Below are 18,528 nucleotides of genomic sequence, written 5' to 3' on the forward strand. Positions count from 1 at the left end.
CTCTCTCTCTCTCTCTCTCTCTCTCTCTCTCTCTCTCTCTCTCTCTCTCTCTCTCTCTCTCTCTCTCTCTCTCTCTCTCTCTCTCTCTCTCTCATTAAATACCTATATCTATCTATCTACCTATAAAGCCTGAAGTAATTTATTCACAAAAATGCTGGAGGACGAAAAGGTGGTAATTCTGTGCTACTTCACGGTAGGTAGATAGGTAGGTAGACAGACAGACTGATAGGCAAATAGAATAAAAGACAAAGAAACATAAACATGTGGACAGACAGATATACGAGTAGTAAGATAGACAAACAGACAGCTAGACAGACATAGAAACACAGACAGACAGAGTAACAGATAGAGAGATATAGCGACAGAAGGATAACTATAAATATTTTGCTGAACTCCAGAAAAAGTACTTTAGCCTTTACATTAATGGTGTAATAAATAAACGTGTGTGTGTGTGTGTGTGTGTGTGTGTGTGTGTGTGTGTGTGTGAGTGTGTAAATATACTATGTAATACTCTCCTCATCCTCCCTCTCCCCATCGTCTTCTTCCTCCTCCTCCTCCTCCTTCACTACAGACACCTCCACTCCCCAGAATAGTCGTTAAAGTAAATCCAAAGTATAATGCAGGATAATTAGAGGGAGCGTCTTGGTCTAGTGCCATAGCAATACAGAAAACGGAGGAGCTACCCACCAAACGAAGGAGAAAAAATGGATAAAAAGCAAAAGATTACAAGACCCGTTTTTCACATCGGATAAAAATAAACCAAGGAAAATATAACCCTCCTATTACGATGACGTCCTAATTTATTCTTGCCGCCAACAAACACTTTACAGGACTCAGGACAGACCGTTCGTACTGCAGTGGATGATGAAGGCTGTGTCGTACCCCAAGGCCTTGTCTGACCCCCTCGTGTTTCAAAAGTTCCTCCTAAGTTGTGGGGAACAGTTTGGGAAGAACAAGACTATACGAGGAAGATATCGTGGTGAGAAGGTTAAAAAAATATGTAGAAACACTCATATACTACACAACAGATTGGAGAATAAGGAAAATAAGAGCATTAAGGACGAAAAAACAGAGGCGTAATTTAAAAGCTGGAGTAAAATTAGGCTGACAACACACGATAATAAGTAGCAATGTGTTGATGATTTAGTCTGATTTAGTATGACAAGGAGTACGAGCAGAGAGTGGAGGAATAACATGTAAAAAAAAAAATAATAATAATAATGCGCGGTAAATCAAGGCTATTATTAACACCCCAGATTTTTGCCCTGGTTATCTCTCGATCTGTCCGCCTATCACTTCACAATCACCTCCAACAATGATAGTCGGACTGCGCAACTGGGGTACGTACCATGTATATTGTTGGACAGGGTTGGTGAGGGTACAGGTGTGTGTGTGTGTGTGTGTGTGTGTGTGTGTGTGTGTGTGTGTGTGTGTGTGTGTGTGTGTGTGTGTGTGTGTGTGTGTGTGTGTGTGTGTGTGTGTGTGTGTGTGTGTGTGTGTGTGTGTGTGTGTGTGTGTGTGTGTGTGTGTGTGTGTGTGTGTGTGTGTGTGTGTGTGTGTGTGTGTGTGTGTGTGTGTGTGTGTGTGTGTGTGAGAGAGAGAGATACATTAGGGCCTTCAAGCACCTATTCCTCAGCGATTTACGAGTGTTCTGCGTTTCCTTATATTTTTAATACAGACAATTTCGTAACACCCTAGAAAGTGTAAGTGTGCTATATTTAAAAAGAAACTAGTAAGACGGAACTGGCATGGAACCCTCTCGAATACGAGGAATGGTGTGGCAAGAACTATCTGGCACTTTCCTGTTCCTCCCACGCCCATCTGCTGGGGTGACGTGGAGGTGCTGACCCAGGCCTTTGCATGAGCTACTTCCATCTTTGCAACAGTCGCACCATAGAAGAAAGAAACTACTGGATTTTTGCCCTTTATAACATACAGCTTACTCGGATAACCTGATACGGCTTTGAACTTGCAGTACACGTAGTTCAGCCACACTGTATGTATTCTCCAGAATTATACGTCAATCTTTCTCAACCCTTACCTTAAGCATTAAACTGATTTTAAATTTTAGTAGGTTCCAGTAATTAAAGAATCCCACTGAATTAATCCGGTACAAGAGAAATCAATTTACCTCATACTTTTGAAAATAAATTCGTGAGTATTTGTTACTGTTGTTCACCATGTCAGAATATCCCTGAACATCTCATACTCACATAGGTCAGGAGAGATTTGGCATATCATATCAGGTATCACACGAATTTATTTGCTTATTTATTTCTCAGGGGAGAGGATGGTGAGATAATATACAATGAATACGCACAGAAACAAATGGGAAATGTTGGAGAATATCTTGCGAACGGTCACCTTGATCTGACGCGACATGCTGGAGTACAGATGGTGGAAGAAGCAGTATTTCTTAATCGTCTGAGAAAATTGTGTAAAATTTTTATATCAAATTTCCCAGGGCGTATGCGTGTCAAGGACATGATCTGATATTATGTTCACTATAGTCAACGTAAACGATTCCACCCTCACAGCACAGATATAGAGGGTCAATCTGAAGGATAAACGTTTTTTCCCTCCTGGTGGCTCTTTTATACGAAAAAAAATTGTCCTCCTCTTCAAAAGAATAATTTCGTGTGAGGGCACCAATATCCCCAACAGAGAGGTCCTAGATAACTGTTACACTGTGTGCAAGACTTCACAATACGTTGGAGGAAGAGAAGGTAGTCTTTGTATGCTACTACATGTGGAAATGGTAGTTACTTACTTGTTACATACTTCGCAAAATCCGGCGTATGGGACTGGCATGGGCTGTGTTATCATGTCCTCTGTTGCTTTTGTGGCTGAGGAAGATGATTTACGATGCGTTGCCCTGAAGACAGAAAAGACTGGTTCTTTTAGTTTACAGTCAAGAAAAAATAGGAAGAAAAGAAAAAAGAAGTGAAAGATGACAAAAAGTAGAAGGACTACAATAAAAGTGAAAGATGACGAAAAGTTTCAGGAAAAAAAACAAAGAAGATGAGAAACGACAAAAAAGAATATGGCAACAAATATCCGATAAAAGAATACAGGCAAAATTATCATGCAAGTATAATCACGGAATACCACACCCGAGCAACATAAATACAACATGAGCTATACTTTCTTCACAGTTAATCATACTACATACACCGCTCCCTTTCCTTCCTACAGGTCAATGAGTACAGAGAAAGACTGTTCTATTAATCTTTCAAACATGACCTACTGAGCATACAAGAGGAGCAGCGTGTGTTCAGGCTGTGTGTATACGTGGTGTGTAGGGACGTGAAACTGACATGGGTGTATGGTGGTTATAATGGAGATTGTGGTGCTCGTGCTGGTTAATGTATCGTTAGCTTTGGTAGTGGTGGTGATTGTGGTGGCGCTGGTGAGTCTTTAGCTGTGGCACCGGCGATGATTGTGGTTCTAGTAGTGATGGTGACTAATGGTGGTGATATGGTTAGTGGTGATGTGGCTGATTGTGGTAAAGGTGGCGACGAGGAAGGTAATGGTGGTAATGGTGGTGAATAGTGGTGGACAGGGTACAACAGTGATAGTAATGGGTGATGGTGTGTGTGTGTTTGTGGTGGTGTGGTTAGTGGTAATAAGCTAGAGATAACTAATCAGGTTCCAACTATAACTTGGTGTGATGTTAATGATGATGCTATGTGTGTGGTGTGATGATATGAGAGTGTATGTGTGATGGCTGATTGTTGATAATGTGATGATGATAAATATGAGCTGACAGTGTGATGCTATAATGACCGCGGTGTGATGACAGGGGTAGTGGGGCCAGCATTGTCATAGTGGTGGTGGTGATGAACAATGATGAATTATATACTGTTATGGCCCATTTTCTGGTGATGATATTAACCCTGTGAGTATGAGGACGTCTTTCTTTGATCTTACTCTTGGTAAACCCTGACGCTGTGAAAGGCTTACTAATTCTCTCTATATGAACACTCTCTTAATCATATAAGTTCAGTAAAATCTCTCTCTCTCTCTCTCTCTCACACACACACACACATTTCACTCCTGCTAGCCCAAGAGGATTCCATTTAATCACTTCAGTCTTATGACGCATTTTTCATTCCTCTTGCTATCTTTTGACTATTTAGTTTAGGGAGAGAAGTCAGGTCGTGAATAGGGGTAATGAAGGCCGTATGTAACCCCTTCAGCTCGAAAAGTCTGTTCTGAGGTGACAAAATAAAATAAAAGGTACATTATTGGGCTGAGGCAGTTAACATGGAACCCCTCGCAGTGAAAGTGCTAATGGTTTGTAGTAGTAGTAGTAGTAGAAGTGGTGGTGGTGGTGGTGGTGGTGGTAGTGGTAATATTAATGGTAATGAAAGAAGTGTGTTGTTGTGATGGCAGTACATATTAGTGACAGGTGTGATAACTGTAGTGTTAATGATGATGTACAGAATAAGAGTGACGATAGTGATACAGTGAATGTGGCGTATAGTGATGACTTTATGGAATCCTGTGGTGAGGTGGTGGTGGTGACAAGAGTATGTATAGTTGGCTGATGTGGTGACTGGACTGGAGTGCAGTGGAGTGATCGCGTGATATTCCACTCTCCTCCATTTTCTGTCTTCTGCTTCCTCACTCTCTGCGCCTCGTGTTCTTCCTTCGTCTCTTCAACTTTTTTATCTCCTCCTCCTCCTCTTTCTCAAACCATTCTCTTTCTTGTCTTCCACCAACCATTCTTCTTTTCTTTCTCCTGCTCCCCGTCCTCTTCTTCCTCTTTGTCATTCTCTCATTCATAAACCATTTACCTCCTCCTCGTCTTCTTCCTCCTCCTCCTCCTCCACCAACCATTCTCTTTTTTCTTCTCCTCTTCGTCCTCGTTTTCGTTCTCCTCCTCCTGCTCTGCTGCACTCATGCTTCTCCGCCGTCATAAACCTACTATTTAAATTATTTGGCATCGTATTTCTCCCTCATTCACGTACTGCTACCCCCCCCCCCTCTCTCTCTCGATCTCTCGACCTATTGGCCCCAAAAGCTGTATCGATGAAATATGTACGCTACTGCGGGCCACTTCCAGTCCACTCACTTGCCCACTCTTTCTCTTTCTCACATGGACCCTTTCTTACCCCCCCTCACACACACACACACACACACACACAGTTGCACTATCATCGCTATCATTCATTCTCCCCCTTCACACACACACACACACACACACACACACACACACACGGACTACACTCTTGCTTCACTGGACACACTCACTCTAGTATATCACACTGACCCTCCCTTGAGCATATACACTCTCGTTCCAACACTCTGTACCGCACTCTCACTCTCAACATCACACAGCATACAGTACAGTGTGTTATTTATATCTGATGTGTACAGCTCTGGACCCTACCTCACCCCATCATTAGGTGGGAACGAGGCTGCGATGATGATGATGATGATGACGGGGAAAATGATGTTGACGATGATGGCGATAATGATGATGATGATGGTGATAATTATGATGGTGATAACGATGATGATGCTGATTACTACTCAGGAGGGATCTTAAACAATCTAATAATCCTTTCCGTTCCACAACGTACTTAATAACTCAATTTTTGCCATTGCCAGACTAATTATCTTAGGAGAGAGCTAAGTTAGTTAAGGGTACATGTGCTTTGAATACTCCTTCCGTTCTTTGCTATACTTAACCATTCTTCACAGGGCAGCAATTTACATGGCGTGTGGAAGGCTCCGTACCACTTTTTATTTTTTTGGCCATTTATTATGTATGTTCACGTTGATATTCTCTTATTATCTGCATGCTTGTCTTACCGCCATGGAGCCTGGCACGACCAGTAGCGTACTCGTCTCTCGATGAATCTGCACCAAGTCTAGGGCTCATGCCCAAGCCCTGGCTGACATTTAAGGAGGGCGTTGGTAGTTGTGACCTTCCATAAGCTTGCACCCTGCCAGTTCTATCAATGGCATACTAACAAACAGGAAGACTTCGACATCCACATGCCTCGCTCTTCCTATAGACACCCCTTCCCCATTCGTAATCCCTTCACTCCCATACTGTATAGCAGGCGATTTTTATCAGATTATGTAAGCATCTTAGTAGTGATCGGATTAAGGAAAGCTATATTTACCAGTTCGAAAAGTCTTTTGTACACTGAATAAAATCGTCTGGAGGTATCGTGCCAAAAATAAAATATGAAATATGTCAGCGGACCGAGGGGGTGAAATCACGTACCGTCGCGGATTATAGTCTGTCTCCTACTCCAAGGCATCTACTTCACACTTTTAGCATATCCGTCTGTTTCCCCCCAACTATATTAAAAAAAAAAAATCAACTATGAGCAGAAAAATATACGAAACCTCGCTCAGCTTAAACCTATTCGCCTGCAGAGGAAAGTGAGTAGTAGAAGTGAAATATTTGATGAACTTTTTTCCTCCTGCACTACACCCAAGATATCCCAACTGTGTGTGTGCGGGAGTGAGTGTGGCTGTGGTGTGCCCTACTCTACCAAATATATCACCGTGTACATCAAAATTTAAGAGCTGCGTGCGGGCTGGGAGTGGTGTGAGGAAATTTAATAGATCTCTGAAGGTCACATGCCAATATTCGGTATGAGGAAAACCAACTTCCAATTCATATTTTCCAACTTCTAACAATATAACACAATTAACAAGCAATAATACTTTGATTCTCAACTAAACAGGTTCTCGTTCTGCTGCTTCTTCAAAAAGACATCGATTTTTTTTTCCCCCAAGCTTTTACAAGCGTAGCCGTCTGGCACAATTCTGAAAAAAAAAAAAAAAAGTCGGAACATCATACCAAAACAAAACAATTTTCGTTTCTTTGATGCCAGCAGCAAGGTGGCAGCAGCTGTAGTAGATATTTAATGTCAATACCCGTAACGCCTCATTTTACAAAATATTATAAGTCATCCTGGATATTGCAGTCTTATTCAAAGAAAATAGCGTGCGTAGCTTTAGTTTGTGTGACATTCTGCAGGTCACGATGCTTTATTTCCATTCTCTTTTGGGATTACGGCAGCGAATGACTGTGCGGGTCGGGAGTAGGTGAATGCCAGTGAAAGATACTAATCTTTAATAATAGTCTTGGAAAAAAAAAAATGCTGAAAATACTGGAGTGACGGGAGATGAAGGTAGTGCAGGAGAGACTAGCGCCATAATTTTGTAAGTGTCGCTATAACTGGGATACACCACGGCTCTCACCACCCCCTGAAATATACAGCACCCACTCCCGCGAGACACGGTTTAACACACACATTTACTTAGCACAAAGAAGTAATCAAGCAAAATGATTGTTCTCTGTCACTTACACCAATCATAACAAAGAATCGCTATTTTCTTTTTCTTTTTTGATAGTCTACACGTGTCAGATGAAACTGTTTTTACGATTATAATAAATACTCGATGAATCACTGTCCACATGCTCACACACTTGTACAATGCGGGAACTCTCCTCAGCTAAATAAAATCCTCAGGGTGTGTGAATAATATACAGGATGACATCGAAATAAGAGAGCTTCAGCTGAGTCATTTTATAACTCCTTCATTACATGGCATCTCTCCTGTAACAAAAATCGTGTGGGCGTAGCTAGAATGAATTAATAAACCACGTCATCGTACTAACAGGATCACAACCATTACAGTTCTTCTAATTCTGCTGTTGCTGATACTAGTTACCGGTAATATACACACAGTTACTGTAATATAAGGCCAGTCACCGATAATACATACACAATTACTGATATTCCAATATTCCAAACAATTATTATAATAACTTTAACGACAATACAACAGCTACCATAATTCAGTGGCTGATACTTTAATAACCGATGACGATGTTACCAATAACAGCTACCATAATGCTCTTACGAATTTACAGCTACCATAATAAAATTACCTATAATACAATTACCATAATATTCAATATTAATACAATTACCACAGTAATTACCGATAAGTTACTGATAATGCAGATACCATTACTATTTGAGAAAAACTGTTGTATTAATCCTTCCCTTATACATCTACAACAAATTCCAGTATGTATATATATATATATATATATATATATATATATATATGAGCCTCTGTGGTACAGTGGTAAAATGTGCGTTTTCGTACACTGAAGAAAGAGGGTTCGCGCCCCGCCAGGGTAATAAACTTTGGGAACGTTCTTCTGGCCACGTACTGCTTTGGCAGACACAAGGAGTGCTGTGGTTGAATCAGTGTCGCATACTATAAAGTATGCTTGCACCCAGTCGGCTTGCGCGGGCCGATTACACTTGGTTCACAGATTACACACACATCCAAAGCCACTACAATTACACTTACAAGCACTTCTCACCCTACATACAATCTCTACTAGACAGCCTAAGCCACTTGGTAGGGATACATTAGCTGTATCGTCCCCACTTCAGTCGGGAGAGGCAGGCCCTGCAGTGGACACTCAAACGGCTGATGAGATTATATATATATATATATATATATATATATATATATATATATATATATATATATATATATATATAAACACTGACTGCTGGAGGTCTTCTCTGCTGAGCATAAAATCTTTTTGTGTCAGCCTAAATGAATGGCCTTAATGCGTCTGCAGCAGCAAATGGGTCGACATTTTTTTTTTTTTTTTTAATCTCCTGAAAGTTGGGGTTATTCTCGGCTAAACAGAATCGTCTGAATATAATGAAATGCGTCCATGGCAACGGAGGTGTCAAGGTCGTATTTGAACCTGTGGCCTCTTGAATCCCAGGAAGTATTTTTGTATGTTTCTCATTATTTCCAGACGACTATATTCACCTTGGGATGGACTTCTCGAAATGCATGGGTCAGATATAGGAATCATAAAACCCAACACAACTGGAGGTCTTTTTTAACTTGAACGACATTGTCTTGTGCTGCCTGAATACAATGAAAAATACACTATCGGACAGAAAAGGGTTAACCGCTGCGATTACCTTAAGCTGAGTAAAAATCGTCTGGAGTTGACCCGAATAAAACGCAGTCTCCAGTAACTCATCTTCATCTCCTCTAACTCCCTTCCTCGTCTTTGTCATTCAGCTTTATGCACCATCAATTTCATCCATCTTTCTTCTGCCAATAATACTGCCTTGCTATCTGTTTCTTCCTTTATTTCATTTTGTTTCCTCCTGCCTCTTTTATCCTGTCGCTCCTCTTTTTAACTGCCTCAGGTTTCCTTCTAGTTTCTTTTTTTCATGTTTTTCATCTTCTCGTATTTGTTTTTATTCTCTTCCCATTATTTCTTTATTTATTTTTTTAATCATTATTTCATTTTTATCTTCTTCACCTTTCTTCTTTATATCCTTGAGTTATGTTCAACGTTCCTCATTCCTCTATGCAAAGCTTTCTCTGTTCCATTTCTTCTTTTCACTTTCTCTATCTTCCTTTCATTCATTCACTTATATTTCATTATCTTTCTTCTTGTTTAAATACCTCTCTCTCTCTCTCTCTCTCTCTCTCAATTTCATTTCTCTTCCTCTTCCCCTTTTCTTCTCCAGCTCCATCTCGTTCCCTTAGTTTCTCCATATCTTTCTCCCTCCTTCTTCCCCTTTAAACCTCTCTCCCCTCCCCTCCCCTTCTCCTTCTTTTGTTCCTCTTCTATGCCTCCTTTTGTTCCTCTCCCCTATTTTCTCCCCTCTCTACATGCAGTACTGTCTCCTTTTGTCTCCCCCTTTCTCCTTCTTTTCCCCTCTCATCTCTCTCTCTCTCTCTCTCTTCTTTGCGACCTATTTTTTTCTTATTTTACGTTCTCCACCTCTTCATACCTTCCGCTCTCCTTTTCCCTCTTCTCTCCCCTCTTCTTCCTTTCCTCCATCTTGCTATTTTCGTTTCTCCTTCTCCTTCCTCCCCTCCTTCTTCCTTCGTGCCTGATGCTGGTGACCTAAATATGGCCAGAGTCACACGGGGAAGGGGGTGGGGGGGGTCTATAGTCACGGGGTGGGGGGGGCACATCACTGACTCACCACCCTCTGAGTCACCGCCGCCAAGGTCACTCCTGATGGAATGTGGTGACTAAAAGACATGAGGCGGTGAGTGGCGGCATGAATGACTGGTGGTGACTGGTGAGATGTGGTGATTGAAAAAATGAATGAATGAATGAATGAACACATAAATGATGAATTGGTGAGTGAAATAATGAATAAATGAATGACTGAATGCTGACTTGGTGAATGAATGAATGAATGAATGCTGACTTGATGAATGAATAAATGAATGCTGACTTGGTGAATGAATGAATGAAAGAATGCATAAATGGAGAATTGGTGAGTGAAAAAATGAATGAATGAATGAATGAATTACTTAATGCTGACTTGGTGAACGAATGAATGAATGAATGAATGCTGACTTGGTGAATGAATGAATGAATGAAAGAATGAATGAATGCTGACTTGGTGAATGAATGAATGAATGTTGACTTTGTGAATGAATGAATGAATGCTGACTTGGTGAATGAATGAATGAATGAACGCTGACTTGGTGAATGCATGAATGAATGAATACATAAATTATGAATTGGAAAAGTGAATGAATGAATAAATGCTGACTTGGTGAAAGATTAAATGAATGAATGCTGAGTTTGTGAATAATGAATGCTGACTTGTGAATGAATAAATTAAAAAAAATGCTGACTTTGTGAATGAATGAATGAATAAATGACGACTTAATGAGTGAATGAATGAATGCTGACGTGGTGAAACAGTGAATGAATGAATGCTGGAATGACGTAAAGAAGAAATCAATGCTGGGTTGTTGAAAATGAAAGAATGACTGACTGGGAAAGTGTAATGCTGAATGAATAACTGATTGCTGGAATGTGGTGAGTGAAAGAATGAATAACTGATGAAAAATGGTAACTGAAAGAATGAATGACGAGTGGAGAAGCATGGCGACTGAAAGAATGAATGACTGGAGTGGTGAAGACAGAGAGAATGAATGAATGGTGATTACTAACGTGTGGTGACTGGTTTATTTGTGACTGGCTAATATGTGACCGACGGAATGACAGTCTGATATATAAAACAAAGGCAGGTGTGACTGTCGGCAACTGAATGGAAAAACGTTTGACTGGTAGACATATGTAACTGTTAGTGTTCCGAAAGACGACAAATGACTTGAGAATTAAGTGCCTGGTAAGTCATTCGTAGTGACTAAAGGCCCGCGGCAAGACTCATGGCAATATCAATAAAAATGCACCAAGCGAGAACTAATGACTCAGCTGATGCCAGTTTCGTGACTCACACAACACAGACGTTACACACACACACACATACACACACACACACACACACACACACACACACACACACACACACACACACACACACACACACACACACACACACACAAACAAACAAACAAGAAACTCCTAGGCCAAGGTATACTAACCCTGAAACACTGCATATGTTCTTCCTGAGATTATAATATGAAATATCACTGATACCACCATGATATTCAGTACAGTTTCATCATAACCATCCTGTAAGATCATCCTTTCTCTGACCCCCCCTGGCATATCCTTGAGGCGAATCTGAAATCAACTATCCTTCGTGTCTATTCCGTACGTTTAGCATGATGTCCTGGTAAACATACTCGGTGAGAAAATAGTTTTACTACGAGAACTATACTCACCTCAAATCAGTTTTTAGTTCCTGTCCGTCTTATATAATAATCTTATTACTAATATCTCCAGATGATTTATTCAGCCTAGAAGTAACTTTTAATTATGAAAATAAAAACCAAACTCAACGAATCCCTTCAGAAACTGAACGTCTTCTAATTTTATGTTTGCTATCGATGACCAATAACATTGAGTTTACGAAAATTTCGGTAGAAATTGACGTTCAACGTATGTTTTGTGGGACCATCTTTTCGCACTTTCCAGATTCTACAGGCGCGCTATTAAAGGGTCAGTTGAAAATGGTAAACGGAAGCAGTGTACTGGAAAAAGACAGAACTAGATGACACAGGAATAGACCGGTACACCAATCAATACGTAGGGCAACTGGTGCTCACTTCACCAGCTCTTAAATCCTTCACTACGACTACGTCTTTCGTATACTGCTTTTCCTATAGCCAAAAATACTTTTCATCTTTGGCACACACTCCTCGTAGTGTTGGGTTTATATGATCCTCGGCCAGCCCTTTCAATACAACGTCTTTTAATTTTCAGATGATTTCAATCAGTATTAAGGAAACCTCATGCCGTGATGGGCTGAAGTTGTACTGTCATGAGGCAAAGACCTTCACATTATACATATACATACGTACATACATATATATATATATATATATATATATATATATATATATATATATATATATATATATATATATATATATATAATCTGAAATGTAGCTAAAACCTTTAAAATGCTCTTAAAAACTCACTCATTTGTCGTTAATATGTCCTATAATTAATTTTCAACAAAATCTTGTGAGATTTCGAAACTTGGGAAACCAATATCAAAACGACTCCTAATTCAGAAGGAAACTCCCGGGCACCACGAAACTCTACTGGCATTCACTGACAGGGTTATCGAACACGAGAGAGAGAGAGAGAGAGAGAGAGAGAGAGAGAGAGAGAGAGAGAGAGAGTCTGCGGGATCAGAGGGCGAGTTTTGAGTGAGACGCCTATGAAGTTGTTTACCTCAAACCACGCTAGATATTGCTCTCTCTCCACCAGTCTGAGGCCAGTGAGTGTCTTGCTTACCCCTTTAAACTAAGCTCAATATTTTCACATCTCTTGCCTCACGTGGTAAACATTTCATCTCTCTTGCGTCACAGGGTAAAGAAACTGCTTTCTAATGTCTGGTCCACTATCCCTTTCGTGCACTGATAATTTAACCTGTTTCATGATAATACTCCCTCGTGCTGAGAAGTGGTTGGAATCTTATATATTTAGATTCCTTTTTTACAATAATGATATGCTCTATGGGCATTAATATTACATCACAGCTGTTAGTACATTACCGGTATGTAATGTCTTTGATGTTTGGCGGAAAAAAATAAGGACACAAATGAAATCACCGTTTTATGTTAAACAACAAAACTTGACACCAATTAAATCTCTCACTAAACAGAGTTACATTTTCTAGGCGTGGAAATGATCATAGCAACTGACATAATAAATACAGAAAAACTACGCACCGCAAGGTAATTTATTATCAAAAATACCCACTAGTATGAAAGATATATTTTTTTTTGCACGCATTCATATTCTCGCTAAATACATTAAAGAAAAATTTAGTATTGGAAAGCTTGTTTTCCTTCTTTTATTTTGTATATACTGCGTCCTTCAAGCTTCAGAAAAATTTCTTACAATGAAGCATGGAAAATTTATTCCTCTGTCCTCCCTGCTCTTTCTTCACCCCTCCCTGTTTCCTTAGCGTTCGTTACCAGTTCCCTTATCCCCTTTTCTTTTCCTCCTCCTTTCCCTTGTCACCAATCATGTCCTTCCCCTTTACCCTGCCTTCTCCACCTCTTCTCTCCTGTCCTGTCCCTCTTCTTCCTCCTCCTCCCCATGGTCCTCCCCCTCCTCCTCCTCCTCCCCATGGTCCCCTTCCTCCTCCTTTCTCATGGCCCTCCTCCTCCTCCCCATGACCCTCCTCCTCCTTCTCTCCATGGCCCTCCTCCTCCTCCTCCTCCTCTCCATAGCCCTCCCCCTCCTCCTTCTCCTTGGCCTTCCTCCTCCTCCCAGGTCCTCCTCCTCCTACTTAGCTCTCCTTCTTCTCCTCCGTGACCTTCTTCTAATCCTCCTCCGTTGCCCTCCTCCCCTTCCTTCCCATACTTCTATCCCTCCTCCTCCTCCTTCTCCCCCATTGCTCTCCTTCTCCTCTTCCCTCTTGGCCTTCCTCCCCCTCTTCTGTGGCCCTCCTTATCCTCACTCGTGGCCCTCCTCCTCCATGTTCACCTCTCCCGTGGCCCTCCTCCTCCACTCCCGTGGCCTTACTGCTCCTCTTTCACCTCCCTCGTGGCTCTCCTCCTCCCTCATCTCCCCTACTGCCCATCTCTTCCACATCCACCATAGTCCTCCTCCTCCCCAGTGCCCCTCTTCCTCCTCGCCTGTGCTCCTTTTCCTCCCCCCTCCCGGCCCTCTTCCTCCTCCCCCGTAGCCCTTCTTCTCCTCCTCCATGGCCATCCTCCTCCTCCTTCTCCTCCTCGGGGCCCTCCTCCTCCTTCTCCTCCCCCATGGCCTTTCTCCTCTCCCTTCTTCCCTGTGCCCCTCCTCCTGCTTTCCTTCTCCCCTGTGCCCCTCCTCCTGCTTTTCTTCTCCCCTGTGCCCCTCCTCCTGCTTTCCTTCTCCCCTGTGCCCCTCCTCCTGCTTTTCTTCTCCCCTGTGCCCCTCCTCCTGTTTTTCCTCCTCCCCCGTGGCCCTCCCTCTTTCCCGTGATCCTTCTCGTCCTTCTTCTCCTCCCTGGTGACCTTTCTCCCTCCGGCCGTGATGGTGGCGCCGCACGCTGATTGGCCGGCCAGACTTACAGCAGCAGCCATCATGACTGGCCGTCGCTCCCACCACCACCACCACTGTTATTCCTGCCATTGTTTATTTTTCGCCCCCTGTTCACATTACTGTTTATCATCGTCTCTCCTGGCCTGATTACGGGATGCTATGAAAATGTTTGGCCGCATTGAAAACTGTCTTGCAGCATCGAGACCTTGCCAGTATCTGAAATAGTCTTTCCGTGTCGATGTACTGCTAATCTATGTTCGGTCGGTTTCGTAATGTAGCACTCGAGTCGTGTTCATCTTTCCTGTCCAGATTAAGGGATGGTATATGGGGGCCGTCTCTCAAGCTGTCTTCCCGTATCGAGGTATCGCCCGTGTCTCAAGGTGACCTTATGATCGGTCTGTTTCGTGATGTAGCGTTTGTAGTCCTATTAATTTCTCCTGAACATTTTATTGAATGGGATGCAGGTTATACCCGTGTCTCAAACTAGTTCTATATCGAGGTACTGGCCATGTCTCAAACTGTCTTGGCAACGGGTGGGTTTCATATTGTAGCGCAGAGTCCTGTTATTCTGCCCCTTCCCCTCCCCCCCCCACTCTCAGTCCCGGGATCTGCTGTAATCTGCCTCGCATCCACATAGGCATACCCTTCTCATCCTTTCCTTTTCTTTTATTCCTCTTTACCTTTAGCTTCATTCATTCTCTCAAAAACACTGATATGATATAAACTTTTCTCTTTGTTCCATTTAGCCAATAATATCTTGCGACGTGTATAGTTAATTTGAATGACAGGCTACTGTAGGTAAAATTCTGCATATCCTACTTGTTTTACTGAACACGCTCTCAATAATACTAGGCCATAAGGAGTGCTGCCTTGCTTAAATTAATACCTTTAAGAGCAGACAAGATGCACACAGTGACATATTGTTATGAATCATGCCTTTCCAATGAAATATGGCTACACAATATATATTATTATTTTCACGCAGAACATAGGCAGTCATACGTTTTAGGCCCATCTTCCTCAGTGCTGTATAGTCTTAGCACATCACGAAGAATATAATATGTACTTTTAATATACCTACACAATAACTATCACAACAATGCAAAGCAAATAAGTACATATGTGACAGGCAGGTGAAGCTCAGGGTAGAGGTATTAAATGGACATAGTTTACGATCAGAACTTCAGTAATATACTTCCTAAGCTGTCTCGTGTGTGTGTGTGTGTGTGTGTGTGTGTGTGTGTGTGTGTGTGTGTGTGAGAGAGAGAGAGAGAGAGCAGATTACTTGAGGGAGTGTAGTATCGTCACATTTATCCTTCGTCAGTCCCCTCACCTTCCTTCTCCCAGAACACATAATCATCTCTCTCTCTCTCTCTTTCTTTCTCTCTCTCTTTCTCTCTCTCTCTCTCTCTCTCTCTCTCTCTCTCTCTCTCTCTCTCTCTCTCTCTCTCTCTCTCTCTCTCTCTCTCTCTCATTCTTTTCTTCTGTCACCCTCTCAAGTATTCTCTACCTTCTTTCCTACTCCTTCCACCTAGCCCCAGACTCACCCCTTTGAGCATCTCTTCACTTTTCCAATCCCCGTTCAAACCACCTCTCGCTCCACCCCACCATAAAACTTCCCTAGCGCAGCACTTTCCCCGCAGTTTGCCGAATCCTTTGCTAAAACACGCTGGATAATACACACATAATTGGGCAGATCGGGTTGGCGTTTTTCTGGCCTTTCTGCAGTGAGATAAAACCCGTGAGGCGAGACGTGCAGGGAATGGGAGATGGATCCACACACACACACACACACACACACACACACACACACACACACACACACACGTTACGGTCTGATCGACGCTAATAGCAAAACTATTATTATAGAAAATGATTTCAAAACGCCTCATTAGCATGCATACAGGGCAAAATTACTCTGAGAACCCTACAGATATATAAACAATTGTTTACGTATTAGCACAAAGTAAAACGTACCAATACCTACTGTATATTCCTACAGTTGGGTGGAATGTACGCATGCTACTCCTGATTACTGCAGATACAGTACTCGTAAGGTATGTCTGGCATCATACCCATACCCCATGAAAAACAAAGAAAAGGAATAACTAAAAACTGATGACGTAATTAATATTAATTTTACTCAAACTTGGCTAACGTCTCTTCATCTTGCATGCTAAATTATTACGACAGATAAACATTCGAATATGATGCAAGTCACGAAGGAGTGCTATATGGAAAGGATGTAGAGCCATACCATTGTCTTGTTTTGGTACTCAACGACGTGAAATACGTAAACGACGAAAATATGGGTTCAGCTATGGTGACAGAACAATAATAATGTCAGTAATCAGGCATACGCCAACCTGCAGGTTGATCAATCAGAAGGATGGTACGGATAAAAAACAGGATGAAACTGACTTATGCGGGAAGGATATAATGCTGCTATTAGTTATTTACGTATGATGGCGGTCAGTAATTCATATACACATTTGGGTTGCTAAATAATGAAGCAAAGGAGCAACTCTTCCACCCACTGAAATGTACAGGTTAGTTTAGCCACATCTCATCAGGTTACTGGTAGAGGGGTAGTGCTTCAGTTAGCGCATTCAGTTCGCAACTGCAAAAACCCAAGTTCAGTTCTCGGGTCGGTCACACTTTTCAACAAAGTCTGCTTCCCCCTTTCCCTTGTTCACCCTGCAGCTCAAATGAGGACCTGGATATAATATCAACCGTTGCCGTCGTATACAGAGGAACATTTGGACATCAAATTCATCTTCTGCCTTAATGCACTTCCTCTTGTTGACAGGCATTACTCCAAGCCAAAATCTTCATTATATAGGGCCTGGCACGATTTTGCGGGTGTAAAAAACTGATGACCACAACTGTACGTTACAGTCTGTAGTATATTTGTTGACAAGGGATTTCATCCGAGGAAAGCAACTGAGACTAATCGAGATAACTCTGGCAGCTTTCGTGCTAATATATAAATCCCACAATACATGCTAAAGCATAGTCATCAGAAGGAGTACTGTTACAGTTTGGATTAAGCTGACTTGAAAAGTGTTTCTCAATAAGCTATCAGTACGCATGGTATTTCTGAGCCACTAAATATTCAGAGATCCCTCTGCAAATGATAGCTGACATACTGACTCCATCAATAACGTAAACCACATCTATAAATAAAAGCCAAAGCATTCGCCCACGAATGCGTATCGCACGCTATCACTTTAAAACTACTCTGGTAATCAGAGGCTATCATAGAAGCTTCGCCAATATCGGGAAAAAAGTCTTAGGATTTTGCCAGCCGCGTGTCGCTGTCTCTTTGCGTTCCTATGTATAAAAAACTAGATCAACAACCCTCTGCAATCGGAGGTATATCATCGCAGCTTCGCCAAAATTATTAACCAACAAGCCACATATCCCAGGATACTAACTATATACAAAGTTTGGATACAATCTGCCCATTTAATTTTGAGATATTTTGGGCGCACACACACACACACACACACACACACACACATATGCACGAACGCACGCGCGCGCGATTACATAATCGGTTCGCTAAGCGGACGGTAGGAAAGAAAGAAAAAAAAATATGGCTAGGACTGTGAGATGGAGTCATGATTCAGGGGTCTTGAATGTTGAATGAATTAGTGCCTGGGTCATATCACAGGGCATGCTGTTGATAATTCTACCTCCATCGTGCTTACTCTCTCCTTGACGTCTGGACTTTAACGCATTTCATTCTTAAGTTGGAAAAGAGAAGTCGGAATGCTGATAATCATATGACATATTATTCAGTTTAATACGTGGCATGATGAAAAAACTAAATGTTAGTACAATATTTCAGAAAACACTCGTCTTGTTTCAGATCGTAATGCAAAGTAATGCAACAATATATACTTTCTTTAGTGACCGCACGTGTTACAAGCAAAATAATTATCAGTGTAATAAAGTTAGTAATACGAGATTCGCCGACTCCACTCTCAGTGCCAGCTGGGAGCAATAACACGATA

Source organism: Coenobita brevimanus, chromosome 93 (assembly GCF_032717465.1).
Source record: "Coenobita brevimanus isolate Jiangsu-jjx chromosome 93, ASM3271746v2, whole genome shotgun sequence".
Classification (NCBI taxonomy): Eukaryota; Metazoa; Arthropoda; class Malacostraca; order Decapoda; family Coenobitidae; genus Coenobita; species Coenobita brevimanus.